At 42.1% G+C, this 22,118-nt stretch overlaps 1 protein-coding gene across 1 annotated transcript in view; it reads right to left on the reverse strand.

Annotated features, from left to right (window-relative positions):
- LOC128711211 (probable serine/threonine-protein kinase clkA) overlaps positions 1–22,118 on the reverse strand; it is an 84,145-nt gene that overhangs the window by 45,461 nt on the left and 16,566 nt on the right. The gene's annotated exons all lie outside the window — the stretch shown is intronic.

The following is a 22,118-nucleotide window of genomic DNA, read 5'->3' on the forward strand; positions in this document are numbered from 1 at the left end:
TGTTTTTTTTCCTGTTTCTCGCCACTTTCTTTCGCCTCCTTCCAATTCCAAGTTCACGTCAACAAATAAACTGCTATTTTTCAACATGTTCACGTCATGGCAGCCCGCTGCAGCTGGGATACGACGGACCGGTCACAAACGGTGGTCGTCCTCGACGCCGCAGAGTCTGCAGGACTGAGATGGAATGGGATAAATATCGAACTTTTATTATACTGCTCGTTTTGCACCACAAAACTCTTTGGGGTACCACCGACCGGCTTCACCAAGTACGCATACACCGATTTTGGCCCGTTCACCATGAACGTCCGACAACTGTCGACTCCAATTGGTGCGGCCATGCTGCCGAGCCCTCCACGAGGATTTGGGAGTCCGTTGCCAAAACAGCTGAAGGCAGTTTGCCAACTTGCTTGGCAGATTTTATGGGCAGCGCGCGCGCTTGAAAGCCAAAAGCATGATTTAGCGTTAGCAAAAGGAAAATTTATCGAAACCTTACCGTAGCCTTGAAACGGTTAGCCAACCTTGTACCGGAAAAAAAGGCTGCTACCGTTGTGGCAAACCTTGAAGAGTGCATTTAAAACGATAATTTTGTTTTTGGTTCTACCCCCCAGAGGTTAAACTGAGCGGTGTTGTGACCGAGCGTACGATCGATTTCTTCGACCGAAAAACCCGTACTGCAGTGACTTGGGCTTGGTGAAGTAGCTTCGTTTTGAAAGATTCTACCGCTGCGATTGCAATGCAGTTTTCTTGCGTTGTTTGGTGCAGTCCAATTTGCTGCACCTTCACCTAGCGCAGCGCAGCGGATTGTGCTGATCAAACCAACTGTCAGTTGCAATAAAAATTGGCAATATAAATCGAACCATTAGATGCGAATATGCAGTTACTTAAATGGAGCACTTTTCTATACAGTGTGTGGCATAACTGTAGACAAAAAAATATAAACAAATCATTCGATAGACTGACTAGTTTTCAAATAGTTTCAAACGATTGATACATTTGTAAAAATTTTGAACTACGTCAATCAGATACTTCCATGCTGTTTTATTAAACATTTGGTAACTTAAAAAAGCTAAAAATGAAGTTGTTATAGCCATTACGTTCATAAAACGAAATATTTGAAACTTTAGAACAAAACCCGCACAATTGCATTATAAAGATCAGCAACTCTGTACACAAATTTTCAAAGAGAAAATTTACTACATTTGTAAGTGCTGACTCATTTAAAAGGATGAAATAGTATAAAACGAATATTAAGAAAAGTAATAGCAAAAAAGGTAAAGGAATAAAGCGTGGTGGTTACTTTAACTTATTCAAAAACGGGTTTCATCTATTTCTGGAAGAGTTTATATTGATATCACGAAACAAGTGTTTGCGAAAAATTGCTATGATACGCACTGTACATACATTGACAAAGGCCAAAAACGCATTTTTGAAAGAAGTTACTCTTTGTTTTTTAAGCTAGTCGTTCAAGTAAAACAAATTGAAGAAATAAACAACATGAGCTTTTCTAACGAGAATCTCATTTTATAAAGATATCCCCAAAATATACTCCTTGTAATCATACAAAAACATGCGTATTTTGCGCACCCAACCGTACCTGAAATCAGGGAAATCGTTCCCTTTACAAAACTTTTAATATGCACAAAATAAAAACGCAGCACATAGCTGGCAATTTCCATTTTATTCAATCTCAGTCCCCTTTTTTTGAGGTGGCAGAAAAAAAAAACTCCACTAACATTGCCGGGTGCGCGTTCCGGCACATTTCGTCAGTTTAAAGAAATCGTGTCCACATTGAAGCCGCTGCTTTGCATACACAGCAATACGTTCTAAAGCCCAGAAGCCCAGCAGAGGAACGCAAACGGAAACTCGTTAGCCTAACCATACGGTCGGTGCGTTGCCACCGGAAGTGGTACATAATCGCATTCAATATCGACTGAACTGAGGGCGAAACCTGAATAGTTGTTATTTCCATATCGACCTGTGTTATTATGTTGATGCTACGGATGGCTCCACCAGCGCCTGCTTTCCTATGGACCTTTTTTTTTCGTTTTCTTCCTTTCCCAATTCCCCAATTGCTTATTGGCACAGGTTAAAGCAACCGTGTCGGTTCCCAATTGTCATCATCCACTGGCGGGAACGCGTGGAACTTTTGGCAGTTGTTGTTAAAGGCTTGCGTGGTGTGAGAAGGGAGAGATTTTGCAATCGTTTTCTTCAGCACAAACATAAATAGAACTTTGCCCTTACGCTCGCCCCGTTAGGGAATGTGGCCGGGAGAGGCTAAACAAAAATTGCACACAAATACAAAAATGGTAAAGTTTAGCGAACCAATAACGGACGCTGAACCGCTGGCAAAATATATATATTTTGAACTTCCTTTCATCGGCCAAAAACTGTTCAACATTTGACAGCCCTACATGGATTCCGTGTTTCTTTAGCCCGCCTCAACCTGCTGCCGCCACCGAGTGGAAAGTTAACCGACCCAGCACACAACAATCCGTCCCATATTGATGGTTACTGCGCTATGAAAAATGCATAAAAGAAACAATTGCAATGACGGCAAGCAGGGGAAAAATGGCCACATTTTCATGGCATGGCGGAAGAAAATGTTCCTGCGAAAATGTGGCTGCGAGAAAAAATACCCCAGGAAAACTTTAAATGGATGAGTTCTTTGCTCCGACTAACCGTAGGGTGCGGGTCTAGTAGTAGCTCGATACCACCACTTAGTCCTTCATCTGGATCGCCTCAAGGATACACATCCAAGCCACATAGGCTTCCTTCCTCCCGTACCATCACCGAGGCCGTGATCGGGTAAAACTCCGTGAAAACTTAGTCGACCGAACGAATTTTCCACTGAGTGAAGTTTGACAAGTTATAAAGGGAGAAAGGAGAAACAAAATATAGGAAAATACCGACAAACTGTCGCTCAGAATTCGACCGAGAAAACCGACCGGAAAAAGGCAAATAGTAGCTGGTGCACGAATGCTTTAAAAGGGAAATAGCTTTACGGGGAGGTACCAAATGCGTGAAAATCCCAAAGTCCTGGAATGGAGAAAAGCCATTGGCACCTAATTGATCAAATTTCCTCACTGCCTTACGCCTTTCTATTGCTTCGATCTCTATCTCGCTTGTCAATGGAACTTGTCGACATTTCACAACCATGTAGGCTTGAAAAAGGTGAAGAAATTGGGGAAAGAAAATTTGAAAGCAAAGTGTGGCGGTTATTTGACAGATACGTCAAACGTCAACCGTGAATGATTGAAGCATTGCGGCAGTATGGTATATACCAGTATAAAAAGCAAAATACTCAGGAGCCTATTTTATTGGATAACGCAATTGCGCATTATAAATTGTAAATCCAAATATCTATGAAGTACCGTAATTTTCTTGAAAAGAACATAGGAGGGTTATGTAATAAAAACATTGTATAACAGTTTTGATAATACTGCGTTTGAATCTGGTATTTCTCGCGTAATTCTCGAAAGCCAGATAGCCAAATATATTCCACACTTTGAGTCTTGAAATTTGTCTAAAGCTGAAGAAAACCGCCTAGACGAAATAGTGGGAAAAATCCACAGATAACAATGGAAAATTAGTAGCTACTGCTGAAATGCTATGGTATATGAGCACAAACACCTCACAGTTATGGAGATTAATCCATCCAGAGGTGGGTTCGATATGTCATTCAAATGACACCGGACAACCTTCTCTCGACAGTCTGTGTGAGTTATAAAATGCATTTAAAAGAAGACCTCAGGTAATTTAGAGGATTCCTGGAGCAGCTCAAGGGTAGACAAGTTTCTTTGTAGACAATGTGATTTTCAAATGAATGAGGTACATTTTCCTAAACATTAAGTTTATTACACACATTATGATCAAGCTTCATTATTTTCAAATATTCTAGCAAAAGGTAGATAATCGAATTTATTCCTGATAAAGCGGAATTTTTATTTGTATTCCCACTTACAATCTTCCTCCAAAACCCAAGAAACCTTCGTTTTTTTTTTTTGCGAGACGAATTAAGTACCAACATACATCGAGCAGCTGCAAAATGGATAATTACATACCAAAATCCTTTTGAGACCACAGCACCGTGTACGTAAACAACGCAACAGCAGCTGAGCGTGCCTTGGAGCAATCATTTCCACTTGACGCAACTACATTCTACCAACCAGCACCAAACAGCACGCTTTTATCAAGTGAAGAAGCACCTACGGAATGGCCCAAGACACGGGATGAACACTTAAGATGGATGGTAAAAATGACATCTTAAATCGGTATCTTGTCCGCTTCCTCGGTGAGGTCCTTCATTGTAGCTGGCGTTTTGAGCCAGGTGGTGACAAAACGACAACGACTTCCGTCCATTGCGCTCACCATAAAACACGGCCCAACATCGACCAAGACGATCTGGGCTGAGCACCTGTGACCTGCAACCATATTATACAGACACACACGAAAAACGCTACACAGTATAGTTTCTTTTATTTCACCTAACGGGACCGTTTGTTCGAGCCGTGCAACACATAATTAGCCCTTTTAGACGAAAAATACTTCTCGCTCGGCAATGCATGAGAGCAGCGTGACGGTCGGGTATGCACCAGAAGCTTTCACGTGGCCCGGAGTGTGCTCGGCCCTAGAGAGTTCGTTGGACCGCGGGTTGTGCGCAGGGTTGGAATGACCGCACATAAATGGCACGGTTGGTTGGTTTATGCTGGGCAACATATACGCATATAGGCTGCATAAAACTTTTTGTTTTTTTTTTGGTGGCTCGGTAAATGACCTTCCGAGGATGGATGGAGGTGCTTATTTCGGCTCGAGCAGCATACAATTATTTATTTACTCTCCATAGTTACGCACGATCGTGTGTGCGATTGGATCAGGTTTAAAATTCTGTTCCAACTAATATACCTTTTGCTTCATTAATTAAATGTCTTTAACCTTTAAGAAATTACCACGTACTAATATTTCCGACATTCACCGAGTCTACAAATTGACGAAGGTGCCGCCGCAAATGAACATTTACGATCAAACCTAATGCTCTTAACAACTTGCTAGATTGAAGTGCATCAAACGCTGGTACTGGGTGGCAATTGCAATAGTGTACACGCGCGCATTAAACGCATCGCGCTAGCAAAACGAAAGGAATTGAGAAAACCGTTTAAATTACTGGCGCAATTAAAAGTGCTTCCTGTCCCGAGCTTTCGTCCATGGTGGTCGCTCGTCCAACTCGCTGGAAGTCTCCGCCCGTCACACGGTGCATCACGTCAAATTGCATCATCGTGTTCGGAGCCCATATATTACGTGCCCCGTTTGATGTGTTTGCGTTTTTTTATCCTTCTTCCATAAACCTTCACCCAATACGCCAGCCCGTGCAAACGCTAGAGAGCAAAAATGGGACAGTTCTATCATCCGTTGATAGATTTTTCTTTTTCAGGCAAAACGAGAGCAAAAACCAAAAACCAGCGCCTCCACGTTGTTGGATGGAAAATTATTTAAGCACCGTATCGCATGCAGTGCAAACAGTGTGTAACAGAACCATGATTTTTCCCATGGTTAGCACACAAACGGCACACATCGGTGTCACCGGGAACCATGCAACGACCCCCCCGTATAGGGAAGGCAGAAAATTGCTCGCGAGCTTTACTGCAGCATCACTTGCACCCAAAAACCGTTCCACAACCGAGGTTTTCCCGGAGCAGGTCGGTTTTTGGTTTCGATCTGCACGAGAGCGCTACAAAAAAGGCTTGGATGCTGCCGCTTGCCGTGTCGTGAGGTGAGTTTGTGTGTGGTTGACAAGCATTAAGCTCCGATACCGTACCGTCGATGCAACAGGCCCCACATATGCTGCACTTCGCAGTGCATGGAATCAAAATCATTCTCCACCTTCAACGAGATGATGTTCACGGTGATGGAAAACAACCACTAAACTGCAAACAAGCAGGACAGCGCGCAGCGCCGGGCAGAGGAAGCGGCCACAGGACCTGATGCAGATGGTAGAAACGAGGTTTCAACAACCCATAAACTTATTTCAACTTTCACCCGGCGTGTACAACCGCGCTTTACGGTTCCACCCCGGTGCGGGCCACACGAGTGCCGTGCAAATTCCGAGACAAGACGCTTAACGAGTTTTGAACTCGCGCAACACGGGAAGCACTTAATCATCCGTTTCTGGACGCTGATGTGGTGGCCCTTCCTTGGATGTCCATCCGTGCGGTGAAGTTTTTGCTATTTTGCTATGATTTTCCTTCTTTTTTTTTGTTTGCTTGGTAAAATTTTGAAGCCACAACGGCGCTCCCTAAATTGAGCGAAAGCAATTCCACCAACGTCCACACCTGTCGTTAATGAGCATCTCCGTAATCTGCATAACCGATCGCCCGAGCATAAATCGCACACCGCGCACAAACGAACCTGCGGATGAGAAGGAAAGACGAAAAAAATAACATTAGTGCGATTAGTGGAAAGTTTAACACGAGAAAGAGAACAAAAAAAAACACCTCAAATTAACGTGATGAACTGAAAATTTTCCATCTCATGGACCAGGAGGTGTTTGAAATATGTGTCGGAAAAGACGAAAAAAAAAACAAAGTACATAATCAAACAACAACAACAACCGTTTGGCAAACAAGCGATTTAATGATGTGCCAAGGGAGGAAGAACATTCGTGGGACATGGAGGATCGCGTAACGGTAACCAGAAAAAAAAAAGTTGACAAGCTGATGACGAAAGTTTTACATTGCGTTACAGGAAGCGTGACGCTTTCGGCATGATTCGTGCATTTGTCGCACCGGATTTGTGCGAGTGCGAGAACTTTCCTTGTGTCATTTTAATGATGATACGCTTAAAACCTCACACGAACACAAACCACATCTCATCGCTCTGGGAACAAGAACAACTCGGCAAAAGCTACTTCAACTGATACCAGTACAAAGCGAAACCCGCACCAACTGACACGGGATACAAGCAACGGCGATGATGACCATCATTCGATGGAATCCATTTTAAAAGCATCCTGGAAAAGTGGTTTCCACAGCAAGCGGGTGGAGGTTTGAAATGGGAATTCCACCCGGAAGCCAACACGAAATCTCCTCTTTTTTACTCGCAAACCCAATTTAAACTCAACGCCCGCCACGCTGGTGACACTTTCCACACCTCGCAGACAGAACACCAGTTCTGCGAAAGGTGAAACGCCCCGCCAAAAACGGAAAATCCAGCAAACCGGAAGCGGAAGGACGAGCCGGTCGGTGGTAACATTTTGTGTAACACATGTTTTACAAAATCCCGCTGGCCGGGACTCGGGGATCCTGTGGATTTTGTTTCGACCGAGGGCGTTAGGTATCGCGGCCCGGAAATCGCCTACGTTTCCCACAAGTTATCTCTTTTTATCCTTGCTGTGTGTTTCGAAGCCACTATCGGCTTCGGTTGTGTACAGTTGTGTTCGTTTTGCCTTTGCCGGCGTGTATACACAGGCTTTTCTTTAGACATACAGACACTCGCACGCCACAGGGACTCGTCACTTTATCTTTCCTGATCGCCCCGAAGTGCCCAGCTGGTCCCATAAACAGTACGTTATCATTGCATAAGTCCTAGCGTTAGAATGAAGGCTACCTTTGGCCGGATTTTGTTCAAGTTATCTTTGCCTTCTGTTGGAGAAAGCTCAACAAATAGGACACGATCTAAGGTAAATACGAAAGGAACTAAATTAAAGAGCAAACAATAAGCCTTGCATTTGACCAAGATAGAGCCTTTGGAAGTATATTCCCTACATAATAGGAGTTTTTGGTTGTACTTTTACACGTACAACTTATATTACCTAACAATCTAAGTTTGTTTTCGCCGAACATACACTTATTTACAGCAATTCACAAACAGTTACATCATTTTAATTAGAATTTGTAGAACTTTTCCCTAGAAATATTCACTCTCAATTGTATTTTTAAAGCTAACACTTAATGTCTAGCGTCTCATCTGGTACACGAATGAGTTACATTGTTTATTTAATTTATCATTTTCAACAAACATAATTACTTATAAAACCTTCAAAGAGTTATTTTTCTTTATCAAAATCCTAAATAAATATCTAAATTTAAATATTGAATGTTTGCATAGCGTAACGATAACATCAAATTTGTGATTTAAGATAGGAATGCCTGGCGACCCCGTAGTCACGTATAAAAATGTATAGGACAACAATAAACGTTGAGAGCAATTGACCTCCACGCGCTATAAATCACTTCAAATGAGTCAATAAATTTCAACATTCTAATGTAAAAATGTGTCATTACTCACTGATGATTTGTGCTATGTGAGAGAATATACAAACATTCTGCCATTTTTCCTTTATTCCACAGTTACTAAACTCCTACTCTGTTAATAGGAACGTTCAACAAAAGTATATTTAAAAATAAATATTTTGTACATAACTACCGTTAACCTCTATTTTATCTTTACCTTACTTTTTTTTAATTTATTATTCAAAAACAATTCGTATCTTTATGTTATTTAACACCACTGGAAGCAACATCCACTAATGGATTTCAAAAACACATCACGTAAATAGGCCGCGAACCCAATCGTGTGCGCTTATCGATTACGACGGAACATCTATAATTCATTTTGTGACAAACGGGATATCCATATGATTTGTAGCATAATAGGCCCAAATTGGCTAATCTATTGCTTAAGAAAGCTTGCGATCTGGCCAAGGCAAAAAAAGTCACGGCTCCGAAAGGTAAAGCTTGCTGTAAGTAAAAGCTTACCGTTTTCCATTCCGGACACGCTGAACGCACAATTAAAACCGTTTCTCGGGATATTTTGCTTACAGACTAGACAACACAATGTAACCTGTTTCGGGGCCAACTCGATACCATTTTTCCGATTCCGTCCTTGGAGGGGCATTTGTGAATTCTTGACATTCTTGCCCGGCACGTCCTTTTCTCGCCCTGGTTAATCTTCGCTCGCGCCCCAGCAACACCCTACATTGTCCTAGAATTAATTCTGGGCGTGGAGAACGGCCCGTCACTCGAGAGTCCGATAGCAGGTCTCAAACTCTTAATGTGAGTTGTCTCAATTTCATATTCCGGCACGCCGGAAGCGACTCGTTGTTCATGCATGCGGTCTACCATTAGACACCAGCCACGAGCTAACGACTACGAGGGAGCGACATCTTCTGATACTGCGGCGACGGAGCCCTCTTAACCGTCTATATTCCAATGAATGAACGAATGAATAAGACGTTACCAGCCGCAGCCTCGTTTTGTTCATTTTCTACCGGGTAAATGAGGGGGTCCGTAACACTCGAGTCCAGCCTGGAGTTCGAGATCGAGGCATAAGGATGCGTCGCGTAAGAGATTGTGCGTTTGTTATGCTCTCAGCTCACGTTCTACGCCTTTTGCGTCTACAAGGATGGCTGTTGGAGTTTGGAGCAGCTCCGAGGGGACAAAAAAATGGCTCCGAGACAGGGCATTACACTACTGGTGGCAGCCACCAGCATCACGCTGTGTAACACACTGTTCCGGAGGGGGTCGGCAAAATTTCACTCTATCGATCGAGCAACCTTCTATCTGTCTTTCTCTCCCCCTAAAGGTACCACCCAACTTGGTCACCCCTCGAGGATGCTGGCGATGGTGAAGAAGCATGCCCCAAACGCATCACAGAGAAGGACCACGCCGGTCATTCTTCGGTATCAGTGTCTACGATGACAAAAGTGATAATAGCACATCAAGATTAAATAAAAAGAAACACACGCACAACAAAAAAATAACAACTGTCCCCTTTGATGGTTCAAGACGCGAGAGGAATAAGCAAAAAAAACACACACGAAGCAGGGCTTTTCTCTGTAGCCTACCAGGCCCCTTTAGATAGAGGCGACGACACTTGACGACGATGGTAACGCTAACTTGTGTTGCGTGCGGGTTGGCAGAAGGAAACCTACGCACGTGAGTGAGAAATACGCGACCAGCGGGCGAAAAGGAACCAAAAGGAGCGATGAACCCGGGACCGCATTCAACAAGATCAAAGGACTCAGTGTTGCAAGTTGCTGCAGAGAGAAGCTCAGGCTAAAGTGAGCCACTGCGGCGGTTATCGACGGGCGCGAAGGAAAGGATGGGAGTTTTTTTTCAGTTTTCTTTTTCCTTCACCGTGCAGAAATTTGATAACATCCCCTTGACACTTGAGCCGTTTGGATTGGCAGCTGGGTTTCACCCGGTCGCCCAACCGAGCCGGATGCTCATTCACCCGTGCGTCGATAGAACTCGATTAGCTTGGTGTCAATTTCCTACAGTGATGCGCAATTCATTTCATCAACTTTTTTGCACAGCTGTTAGGAGTTTGAATAAATTCGTGTAGTGTTGATAACAGATTTCCTTTGTACTTTGTCAATTGCTCGTATGTTGGTTGTTTATTTTAACGTTATCAAAAAGTGTACTAATTAAGTTGTTTTTCCCACTATTTGTCACTTTATTAAGTGGTAGTATGAGGTCTTAAAGAGAAGGCCAGATTCTTCTGCGCTATTTGCAGAAGGACATAAATTAACCCATAGAAATACTCAGAATCACTCTATCAACCGTTTGTAATTTAAAGATAGCAATGGAAATGATGACTTTATTCAGGATGTTCTTTTGGATGCTTTTATCGGGACGACTTCTAATTTTACGTCTTCTTTTAGACAGTTTAACCGAATATTAATGACGTGAAGATCATATTACTGATTTGGTGGGACCAGCTGGCCGTAGCATATTATGAACCGTGGAGCTTAAAAGTAAAGACAACAAGCGACATTTAAATCCTACAAATCATGAAATTGAGTCGAGAACAACAATAAAATAACTTTGAAAAATTTAACAATATCGATTAATCGGTTAAACGTTTTAAACGATTAATTAAACGATTACATTTTTCACATAACCAAGTAAAGTTTTCATAATGCATCGTTTAATCATGTTATATAAATGAATAATTTAACATTAATCCGAAAAATGCGTAATTTGATTCTTTTGTTTCAGTTTACTGTCATGATAAAATCTTATGATACACTTTTATTTAATAACACAGATAGCTTTCACAATTGGCCCCTGAATGTGTGCGAAGCATATTGTAAAATTCTTTACACAGAACATAATGTGCATTCGCCGTACATAACACCGATGAAACTGCGTTTGCAAACGATGCAAATGAAAATAATCCTGTACCATGCCGACAACACTGTCCCAGATTTTGTTGCAAATGGAAAGCCTTCCGAACACCGTAGGTACCGAAGCGGCGTACCGGTTACCAGTATATACACGAATCACCCAAGTGTTATTGCCTTGTTTGCACTGAATAATTGAAAAACAATCACAAAAATATGAAGCTCCTACAATGCAGGGCACGAAAGATCCCAGAAATGGTTTATCTTGAAAGATTGCTCTCTCTCTCTTTCTCGAAAAGTGATCGGAAATTTGATACTGGAAGGTAAGGAAGAATAAAAAGAAAACTGTTTTGCAAATATCAATTTATCACACCCCGAAAACCCATGAAACGTGTAATCATTTATGACAAAAAAGATTTATGAAATACGGTCACTTGCGTTCATTTGTTGCAATAATCAATAGGATTGGCTAAAGGACGGTAAATCTTTTCGGCACTTCGCTGGAAAATCTTCATCGTTTGTTCGCATCCCGTACCGATTTATGCTAGCGCACCCGTGAAAGCCGTTACATATTTCATAGTGAACTTGCTCATTCAACACCTCGTTGTTCGCAGTGAGCATTAAACCATTTCCCCGCAAGCAAATATTTATCAATTTCTATAAGGTGTGAACGGGTCTCTCTGCAGCACCACTGCAAGGTGGTATGTAGATTGTAGGAGACGCAAACCAGCAACAAAGCAAAACACAACCCGGCTAAAGCTCATTGCATATTGATATCATCCAATCCAATTCCGGTTGACTAGGCCCGGTTGCTGTTCACCGGGTTCCTTATATTCGTTTGTGCTGCGGTAGAAATGAATCATAAATTTTGAGTCAATTCGAATGTCAAAATGCCACCAGGTTTGTTTTGTACGCACCTCCGCTACAAAAAAAAATCCCCAAACCACCTCCAACCCAAAAAAACACGACCGTGACCATGGGTGCATTGGTGTGGGCGCGTGGATAAAAGTAAAGGTTTACGTGTTGTACGATATGAAATTTATCAACAAAAGCAACAACCCTTCACCGGGGCCAAAAGTCGTTCGCCTTTCACCTGTGTCCCGACCATTTTTCGGTCTATTTTATTTAGTTTAACGCTTGCCGTTTTTTTTTATTATCAAAACCGACTCACGCATCACGGGCGGGATCGCTTGAGAGCATTTGCCCCTCGCCGAAAGCACACACACACACACACACACACACACGATCGGCAACTCAATTATGAGTGTATGATTTATGTTGTACGTCCACCATCTCCCCTGCTGCTGCAGCGTAAAGTTATTGCATTATTTATGAAGCTAAATATTTCACCGGTTTAGCTCATGCCCATTATACCTGGTGGAGTATTTTCCGGCCGAAACACTTTTAGGTGCAAGTACAGCCAGGCTGAACAAATCGCCCAATGGGTGGGTGAGCCTATTTATCCATGCCAAAGGTTCCATTAGTCAACTAGATTTTGGGGCGCAGATAATTTTTGGCACAAAAACTGGAGTAGGCAAATGCAAATATGCATTCTTCATCGCGAGCACTAGATGGTGGTGTTTATTTTACTGCTCATGATGCAAAGAGGAGCTAGTCCGCCTGCTAGGGCTGAACCACAGTTAGAAATTATTTCCAAAAATCGATAACAGTACGCATCCAATGGCATGGTCAGGCAAATTAGCGTATTACGAGTACATTAACAGCGTGATTACAAAAACATCCCCTTTTACAGCCACAAGGAAAACAGATAAACCATTCCCTGGGGGAATTTCTAGTCTACCGCACACAATCGAAAAGCCATTTCACACAAAAACTCGCCGAAATTCAATTGCAAGACGATATCTTCAGCATATTTGAGCCCTCCCCAACGGTTTCATCAAAAGCACCCCTACAAAAACATAACCTGAGCGATGTCGATACGATTGGACGAAAACTGGTCCAAAGCCTTACGATTGACCGAGTCCATCAGCATGCGTTTGGTACGTGCGAAAACAGAAAATTGAGAAAATACAAGGAAGCACAGGAGAAAACAAAACCGAATTTTTGCTCCCTTTTGTGCGCCACCTTAAGAGGAGTGTATGACGAGACGGTTGGGGAAAATGGTTGGTTTTTTCACCACAAGGCTTCCCGATCGACCCAACCGGGCTGGAAAAACGAGGAACAAATTCGATATTTTCGGAAGTTAGCTTTCGTAGCTAATCAAAATTTTATTAGGCCAATTTCGAACATCCGTAACGAACCGAACACCGTGGACTTTTGAAGGGGGGTGCACGCCCTTGATTGGTAATGAATGCTAAGGAGGGGAAGTGAGGGCACTAGTAGTTGTGGCGTGATTGGGAAGTACCACAGCATAGTGAAGCACCGTCTTGGGCGCCCTTCGCATTACAATGCACCTGGACAGCCGGCTCTACAGCGGGGTTTTCCATCTCGATCTCGGTTTACTTTGGAAAGTGGCTTTTCCCTTTGTTTTGCCAAACTTTGACACGTGGCAGTCTTGAGGTGGGAGCACTTTTATTTTTGTCCATTTTTCGAGCTGAATTTAAATTTGATTTAATTGAAGAATGAAAGAATAGTATAGCGCGCACAACGAACCAAACGAATTCGCATAATAACAAAATTCAATCTTCTACGTATTTTTTCCTTACTATGTTTTTACTCGTCAAATCAACATTAAAAGGGCTTTGCACTCTCTCTTATGCTCCAAAGAATTTCTTCCCCATTCATTCAGCAAGTGAACTTCACGAAAACCTGTTTTTGCTATTTTTAGCTCTGGCCAACCCCCGCATAGATTCTTCATCCAATTTCCGTACCCGGTTCCCTGCAAAGCACCTCCCATCTCATTAGCATACAATACCGTAACAAAATGGGCAAAGATGGAACAGCAAATGCAGCGCGAATCGATAAACGAACAAAACCACCGGGCGCCATCCGCGGACGGGTAGCGCATCAAGATGCATAAGCTTCTTACGTGCAATCATGTGCATTTTAACTTGCTGCCGTGGAATGAATTCAAGCATTGAAACATGCAAAACAAAGCATTGTTCCTGTTTTTACTCTTTTATGCAATGAATTTGTGCTACAAGAATCGTTTGACATTGCAATGTGTGCTGTGTTTAATAAAGCTTTATTTTAACTGCCCTTCTTTTGTCTCCATTTATTCAACGTACTTTCGAAGACAAACGTCTTCCATTCGCTACTTCTCACACTGTCTGATCATACTGTTGAAACAAAAACAAACGATCATATGCGGCATAAGAATAACAAAAACAATATCTTTGCCAAATGTTTACGCCATCACAGAGGTCAGGCCTCTTCGCCACTTTAAACGAAACATCCGAAGACGACTCCAACAACTCCGAACGTTGGGGTAAGGTCTTCTGTACATACACAGTATGTGTGTTTCGGTATGGTCATTTGGATTGGTCTTTTTCTTGTTTTCCGTCGAACATATCGCTTCCCATCTCACTATAGCTATCGCAAACACTACCAGCTGGTTTGCATCATAACAAATTCCGTCTCAAAAGCATATGCCACTCGTCGAGTCATCACTTCTCCGACTCAGAATGCTTCACAGCGAAAGGGTTTCTACTCAGTTGTGAAACTCATCTTTTTTCTCCTCTCCATCTATCGTACCAACAAATGCGAACAACGCTGACAGCGTGAGCATAGATTTTTGGCATGTTGGTTTCACCGTTCGGGGTCTAGCTCAACAACACTTAAATCAACAACCGTGCTCAACCGTTGTGTGAACTGAAGAGGGTGACGAAGATAGGCCTCTAATCGACGGGTCATTCTTATCGATCGAGGCTGTGATGGTTGCTGTTGGTTGTTTCAGTAAAAAAGGCTTGCGATAACAATCATCCAGCCGAAATAGCCATCTATCTTTTAGCAAGAACGTTGATTGAGACTGATGTTGTGTTGTGTTATGTTTTCCTTCTGCTTGCAGATTAGAACTAAATGATGTTCGATTTGTTTAACGACTTTGTGATTTTTGTCTCTGATAAAAACTTTTTTGATTTATGTTTTAATTAACTACTTTATAAGCAAAACAACAACAAGTTATGATTACTGTTTTAAGTATTATTGTAATAATACTTAACTTATTATAAAAGAAAAAAACAATTCTGAGAGTCAAGTTAACTTTAAAAAATAGCTCTTATCCTCTAGCACCTCGTCAACACTCAAAATCAGGGTTAAACCATACCGTAAAACAGTAACACGTCTCTACTTTGAGGCTAATATTAGCACAACACCACCAATCCGTGCCATACGAATGGCCCGATTTTCCGTTGATGATGCTTCGCGATTATTAACACTCACTTAACCAACTATCGTTTCGTCGTTAAACAGGCACAACAGCACACCACAACGAGATGGCTAAAGATCCAAAGAACCAACGGTTTTGGGTTGAAAGGTGTGTTTTCAGTCACCAAAAGCCAACGTTACATCGGTTTGCAACGCGTCGGATATTACCTTCACAGCTCTCTTCTTATACTCGATTATCCGCTTACACGGATCATGAGGGGGCCAGTGAGCGTGGCAATGGGTGGCGTATCAGCATCATAACAATCTCAGTACACCGTCATGTTGTTTCCCGGTCGAAATGATCCAAAATTCATTGTGAACCTTTACCGGTGCGCTTAAGACGCTAGTAACATCACGTCACATCATTTCTCTCGCCTCTCCTTCGTTGGGACACTTAACCGATTCACCTTTAAAAGTATTCTTCGCGCCCGCGTTCGTTTCCTTAGCGAGGATCGAGTAAAATTTAAATTTCCATTAACAATCTAATCACACTTACCCACCAGCCATCGGAACGGCGTGTCTTATAGATCGGTACTCTACCACTGTCGCACACAACCTTCGACAAGCTGCTCTCGACACTGTGAATCCGTCCCCAGGACGACTTTTCACCATCGTCGTCGGCGTGAGAATGGGAGGAAAATGTTGAGCTTATGACAAGGGATATGATATTATGGTAAAATGAAAAGCCATAAGTTTTACCACGTTCAATGGATTCTGATGTGAATCGGGTGCCGTCTTGCTATTGCACATACACGCTTTTTACTGCACGGATGAATTTTCGTAATTGGGTCGCTGTTAACCCACTGGCAGTAAAAATTACTTCTATGTGCTTCGCTATGTTGCATGCCTTCGCTTCGTGTACCAAGTAGCGTCATAAAATGCTTCGCTGATGATCTCATACCGTTTTGGGAGGGAAAATATGGCAGCCTTGCTTTTATTAAAGCTTTATTTCATTTCTGAATGTATCTGAACAACAAAGCATCGTACAACCTGAATGCTGCCATAAAAAGGTTGAAATGAATTGAGAAAACAAGATCTCTTATGAGTCATCGAAATGATGATCACTAATTTCTTCTGACAATTTTTTTTAGAAATTTACAAAAAACGTGTACTACTATATCAAAAACAAAGTATTTTACCTCATAATCAAACTATAAATCTTTTGCAGAACACTGTAAATGATGGATTATTGTTGATTACTGTTGATCATAGGTGACTAATACGTACCGTAGATACCTCACTGTCAATCTTGCAAGTACGGCTACACGTTTAAACAATATTTAAACAAACCGGCCCCACACACTAAACAGACGTCAGTATTAAAGTGGCACACTGTTCGAGCGTCATCGAGGTGAACTCCCGAAATAGTACCACCATCTAGATGTAGTGTCCAGTTTTCACATGTATCGACATTTTACATCTCCCGAGACGTTTCATTGCAGTGATTCATCGATGTGCGCATTCAACGGGCGAGCCTCCACCTTCAACCTGAGCTGAGATGACGCATCGGGGCTGCTTTGATGAATATTAAAAATATTCAAGCATATGAATAGTGAATCGTGTCTAATCCGAAAGCATTTCGGAATTCGTTTAAATTTGTTGAGATTATAACTTTCTGCTTTTGGAAAAACAGGTCAGCTGTTTTTTTAATCATTTACAGAAAATATCAGGAGAATTATCAACTTCTTAAAAGATTTAACAAAATACATATCTGAGAATTTCAGCAGCAATTCAGTTAGCAATTAAATCCGTTAGTATCAAAAAAAACTAAATTACATAATTTTAAGATCTTCATAGATTAATGTAGAATAGTTATAAACACCTTCACAATGCTTCAAATTTTAATAGTGGTTCCAAACTCTAAGCTATTAAAGGACCACTCACGATATTGTGCCAAAAACTGATGAAACATTCCAAAACTAAGTACGCGTTCCTTTCTTAGAGAATAATTCCATAGAGCGAAGTGGAATGCATCGTAAACTAATTCGGTTTCTCTTCGATGTTCTTATAAAATCGACGAAACTAGAGGAATTCCCATTCATTTGAAACAAGTATTTATTTTTTGGTGCCTTATTCACCTCGTCCAAGGCAAGTATTTGAACGTTATGATCAGAAAAACAGTGTGCCTAACGCCGAAATGTGTGTCAAGTCATAATTAATGCACTTCTTGTAAGGCACACGGTAAATCGCATGTTGTTATGTCGCATAGTCCTAAAGGAGACCACTGAATTGCATATCAAACGCAAAACTAAAGGAATGCCGCCGAAAAAACGAACTACCGAGCCCCAGCAAACGGCTTAATGCAGCAAGCGATTTACGTCTAGACATGTCGGAATATAAATGAGCTTTTGTTATTACTTGATATTTTTTACACTGCCTACAAACTCGAGCCAGAAATTGTTTGCCAGTTACTCACGCCTACAAAAAAACGAGCATGGTTCCGGAACGATATGGTTAGATTTTTTTTGGAAATGGCTTGCTCTTTTGCCAAACTTGCTTCTCTTTTTTCAACTCGTTTAACCTTACCAGACAGCCCTTAAGGAATAGGTAAATGGGCTTTCCGATTTGTACCGAGGAGCCACACGGATAACAAATTGCACAACCGTGTGTAAGAAGCTCAAGCTTAATTTTTCCCCCCTTCAAATTTATAGCATTCTTTGAAGTGAAATATAATCGACTGTACATCATCGTCGCGTACTCATCGAATGCAACTCCATGGAAAGAAACTATCTGCACGGTACCTCCAAAAATGCTGGCGAATATTGAGAAAAGATTTATGAGTACCCTGAAGCTCAAAGATTATATACGCTGATGGTATGTACATCGAATTCTCTATATAAGAAGTAGGTATAACATTTGACATTTCTTCTAAAACTTACAGTTTCGTACGGACTTCGATGTTCTAACTTCAATTGTTGTTCTACTGAAGTTGATACATTCAGAGGTCATTAGCATCATTTTTGACATACCTAAAAAGAGACGAAGAACGAAACAAATATTTTAGTTTTATTACCAAGAGCAAGGTATGTACTATTGCAGTTCTAAACCATTCAAAGATCACGACAAATACAGCAGTGCAATAAACATCATATTGCCTCTTTGCTCGGCTTAGGCCAGCTTCTTTCAGCTGCCGTTATGTTTTTGCAGTTGGTGTAAGTTTATTTCATACTCATATCTGTTTATTTCGCTTTAGATCCAGACCGACATCCGCTTCCGTAAAATGATTGCGTACAGGCATGGGTTTATCCGAAGCGGATCACCCAAATGTAGGGCTCATTCATTCAAATGGCAGCAGAATCGTCTATTTAATAATTGAGATCATAACGAGAAATAAACAAATCCCCGACATATGCTGCACGCCGTTATGTTGTTTACTGCGTCACGCACCGAGCCGCGCCGGTTGCCGCGTGTCTGTAGTGCCGTCTGTAGCGGACGAGCAAAAAAAAAACTTTTCCTTCGCCCGCGCATTATCTTCTCGTGTTGTGTGGTTGTTGTTTTATTTCGTTGTCGTCTTTGCCTTGTCTTACGCTCCACCGTCGGCTGGGGTTGCATCGCTAACTGTAATCATTGCAATTGCACTCGCTGCACACTGAAACGCAAGCCGGAAACCGATGCAGTCCCCCGGATGGCGGAAGAAGATGCGCCCGGCGACGGCAATGGAAAATACGAAAATAAGCAAAAGACAAAGTAACAATCAAACAACAGCACCATCACCCTCAGCACCAACGGTTGGAAACGTACGATCCCTCCCCTCCTGGATTCCTCCAAAAACCCCATACCGTCCTCCCAACATTCGTTTCGTTCCGCTTCCTCTGGTACGGAATTGTGTGTGGGGAAGGCGGAGGGGGGCAAAAACACCCCCACCAACCACTCCATAACAAACACACAAACAGAAACACAAACTCTCACCCAAACACGTGTGCACAAGGCGGACAACATAGGCAATTTGTGTACCGTTCATTCTCTCGGGCCGCATCACCACCATCCCCGGAACTTAATTCCACACGATGCGTTGTAAAACAATAATTCTCTGATTTTTATGCGACGCGACTCTCCTGCCGTGACTGCATTTATGCTTCATGCATTTTGCGCTAATGCACCCCTAACATATGGCGCTCGCTCCCCACACCCCTCGGTCCCATTCATTGTGGAACGGAACTCGGATGGGGCTCTTCATCGCGTTCGCGTTATGCTTAGCGGAAAGTCAGCGGTAACTCTGCCTCACTTTATGAATCTCACCTTTCCTTCGGCAGCTTTCATTCACCCCCACTCTCTCGACCCGATTCCATTTTCCCATTGTCGGTTATGAAAAATGTGGTCCCCCGGAAAAAAGCTCTCCGGAAAGACAGGAAGGAAAGGAAACGACTCGTGGGTGGACGTGCCGAGAAAAGATTTGTCTGGAAGTGGAAAACCGTGCGCGAGCTGGCTTCGTTAACGGGTGCCACAATGCGTCTCATTTAGTGACTGTTAATGTGGGGGGGTAATGGTAGGCAGGTGGGCAGCATAATGATTGCTAGGCTGGTGCGGCTCACGTTTACCCTCCTTCGTCCTCTCTACTTCCGACCCACTATAGCAACCCTACCAGTGACCTTTGATTTGTTTGCACTTTTCACTTCCTACGCCAGCTGGGTTTGATCCAGTGTTCGTACGATAGCGTCCCATTGTGATAAGATTACCCAAGACATCTGTTCCCAGGTGAAGAAGTGGACAGAAAGTATAACATAGTGATATTAAAATCAACGGTATATTATCGTCCAACGCAATCAAGATAACATGAAAACATGTTTAGTTTTCATAATAATAACGTTTGTTTATAGAAAATCATGTTGGTTGTGTTAGACGAGGTTAAGGTGTTTGCCATTTCCGTGTCCTAAGATATATGGGATGTTACGGGGTTATGTTCTTATTTGTAGGCATGTTTGGTGCCAGATTTAGATCATTTAGAGTAATCTACGTACTTCGAACCTCAAAACTCTAAGTTGATGTAATTTATGTACAAGTTGATGTCATTTATTTGTTAAGAAGTTGTTAAGTTATTATTAGTTATTGTTATTTTTAGTAGAGTATTTACCCAATATCGCTATAAATACTTTAATTACTTCGCCACCGAACCTACCAATGAACTATCAACTAAAGACTATTCAAGGGTGATGTAGTACCAACACAAGACGTCTATGTATATATACAAAATAAGATAAGAATAACAGAAGCGCATGCAAATATGAAAGCAAAAAAGCACTTGAAAGATGCACAGCGCAAACGAACATTAAAGTTCCCGTTCTCCAAACCATGCTCTTATCGCAAATAGTGACACTAACGCTTGTGTCCCTCGAGGGACCATCTTAAAATGCATTCTGTTCACGAATTTGATGATCACTGATGGCACTGATGATAGCAACGATAGTGAACGTTAAAATACATTCTCGCTAAATATCCCCCCAGGGGGCGTTCGTAGAGAGAGAGAGAGGGAGAGAGAGTTATGTCTACTGTCTTCTTTGAATTCCCGTTTTCTTTTCCCATCATCATGTCATTTTATGATTAGCAAAAGCGTTGCACTTTATGCAATTCTTTCCCAAGCTCTGCCCCAAGTTGTGTGCATGCGTTTGTTTATTTTTTTTCGTCGTATGACTTTTTATTTTCCCTTCCATCCGCGACATTCGCTGGGTGTATCTATGTTCTGCACAAAGTTCGTCCTTCTCGGTTCACGTTACTTTTTTCGTCCGATGCATTAAAAGCCATCCCGCAAAATCCCACGGTACACGACGGGTGGTGCCAAAGAACTTCGTTGACAGCGCCGGGCCCGTTGTGTTCTGGGCGTTGTGCCCAAGACATCGGGGTGCGCCAAACGCGAAAATAGAATAGCAATAAAGCGTGGGGACAAATGGTTTTCCAAGGGCGGTGACACAGCATCGCGAATGTAAACTTTGCGCACTGTTCGCGACTTGAAGCGGCAACACCCCAGCTCTATCATTGCGAACACACACACTCGTTCTGTTTGACGTGATTTTTCCACCAACGGAAAGTTTTCACAGATGAGTTAGAGTCGTTGGCTGAAGTTTGAGCAGCACTGTGAGAAAGTGTGCTCTTCGGGTTGAAGCTTCTTGCCGGCCGGATAGTTTCGTAGCGTATGTCCAAACATATGATTCCACTGACTGGGATCTTCTAGCAAACTGTTGACATTTGAGAGGAGCTGAAAGAATCACTCGAAGATTGGTTCGTTCATATTGTTGCTTTTGAGTAACGCGTAAAAAGAAAGAAGAACAGCGTCAAAGAAACGATAAAGTTTGTTTTTAAAGTGTTTTGCTTGGGAGAAGAAGCACTTAGCACCTAGTCGAATGATACTGAAGCAATAGTTTGGAAAGTTATAATCTAGCCAGCTTGTAATCCAACAACTCAGTGGGAAAAAAACGTTCTTTTTGTCTAGAGTTCCAACGATGGGATAAACAGGAAAATTTGTTTGATCTGCTTTTACCCAAAGTAGTTACTAGCGCACTCTCTTATCGTGCGCTAATATAGTAAGTACAATCTAACCAATAACAAAACAATAAAGGAATGAAACTACATCCAACCAGTGCTGCTACAAAATTAAATCATAACGAAGTAGTACATTTAGAGTAACTTATATTGTTCTTAACGTCTTGCATTATTTCGCACAATAAACTTATACTCGCTA

The sequence above is a fragment of the Anopheles marshallii genome, chromosome 3 (assembly GCF_943734725.1).
Source record: "Anopheles marshallii chromosome 3, idAnoMarsDA_429_01, whole genome shotgun sequence".
NCBI lineage: Eukaryota > Metazoa > Arthropoda > Insecta > Diptera > Culicidae > Anopheles > Anopheles marshallii.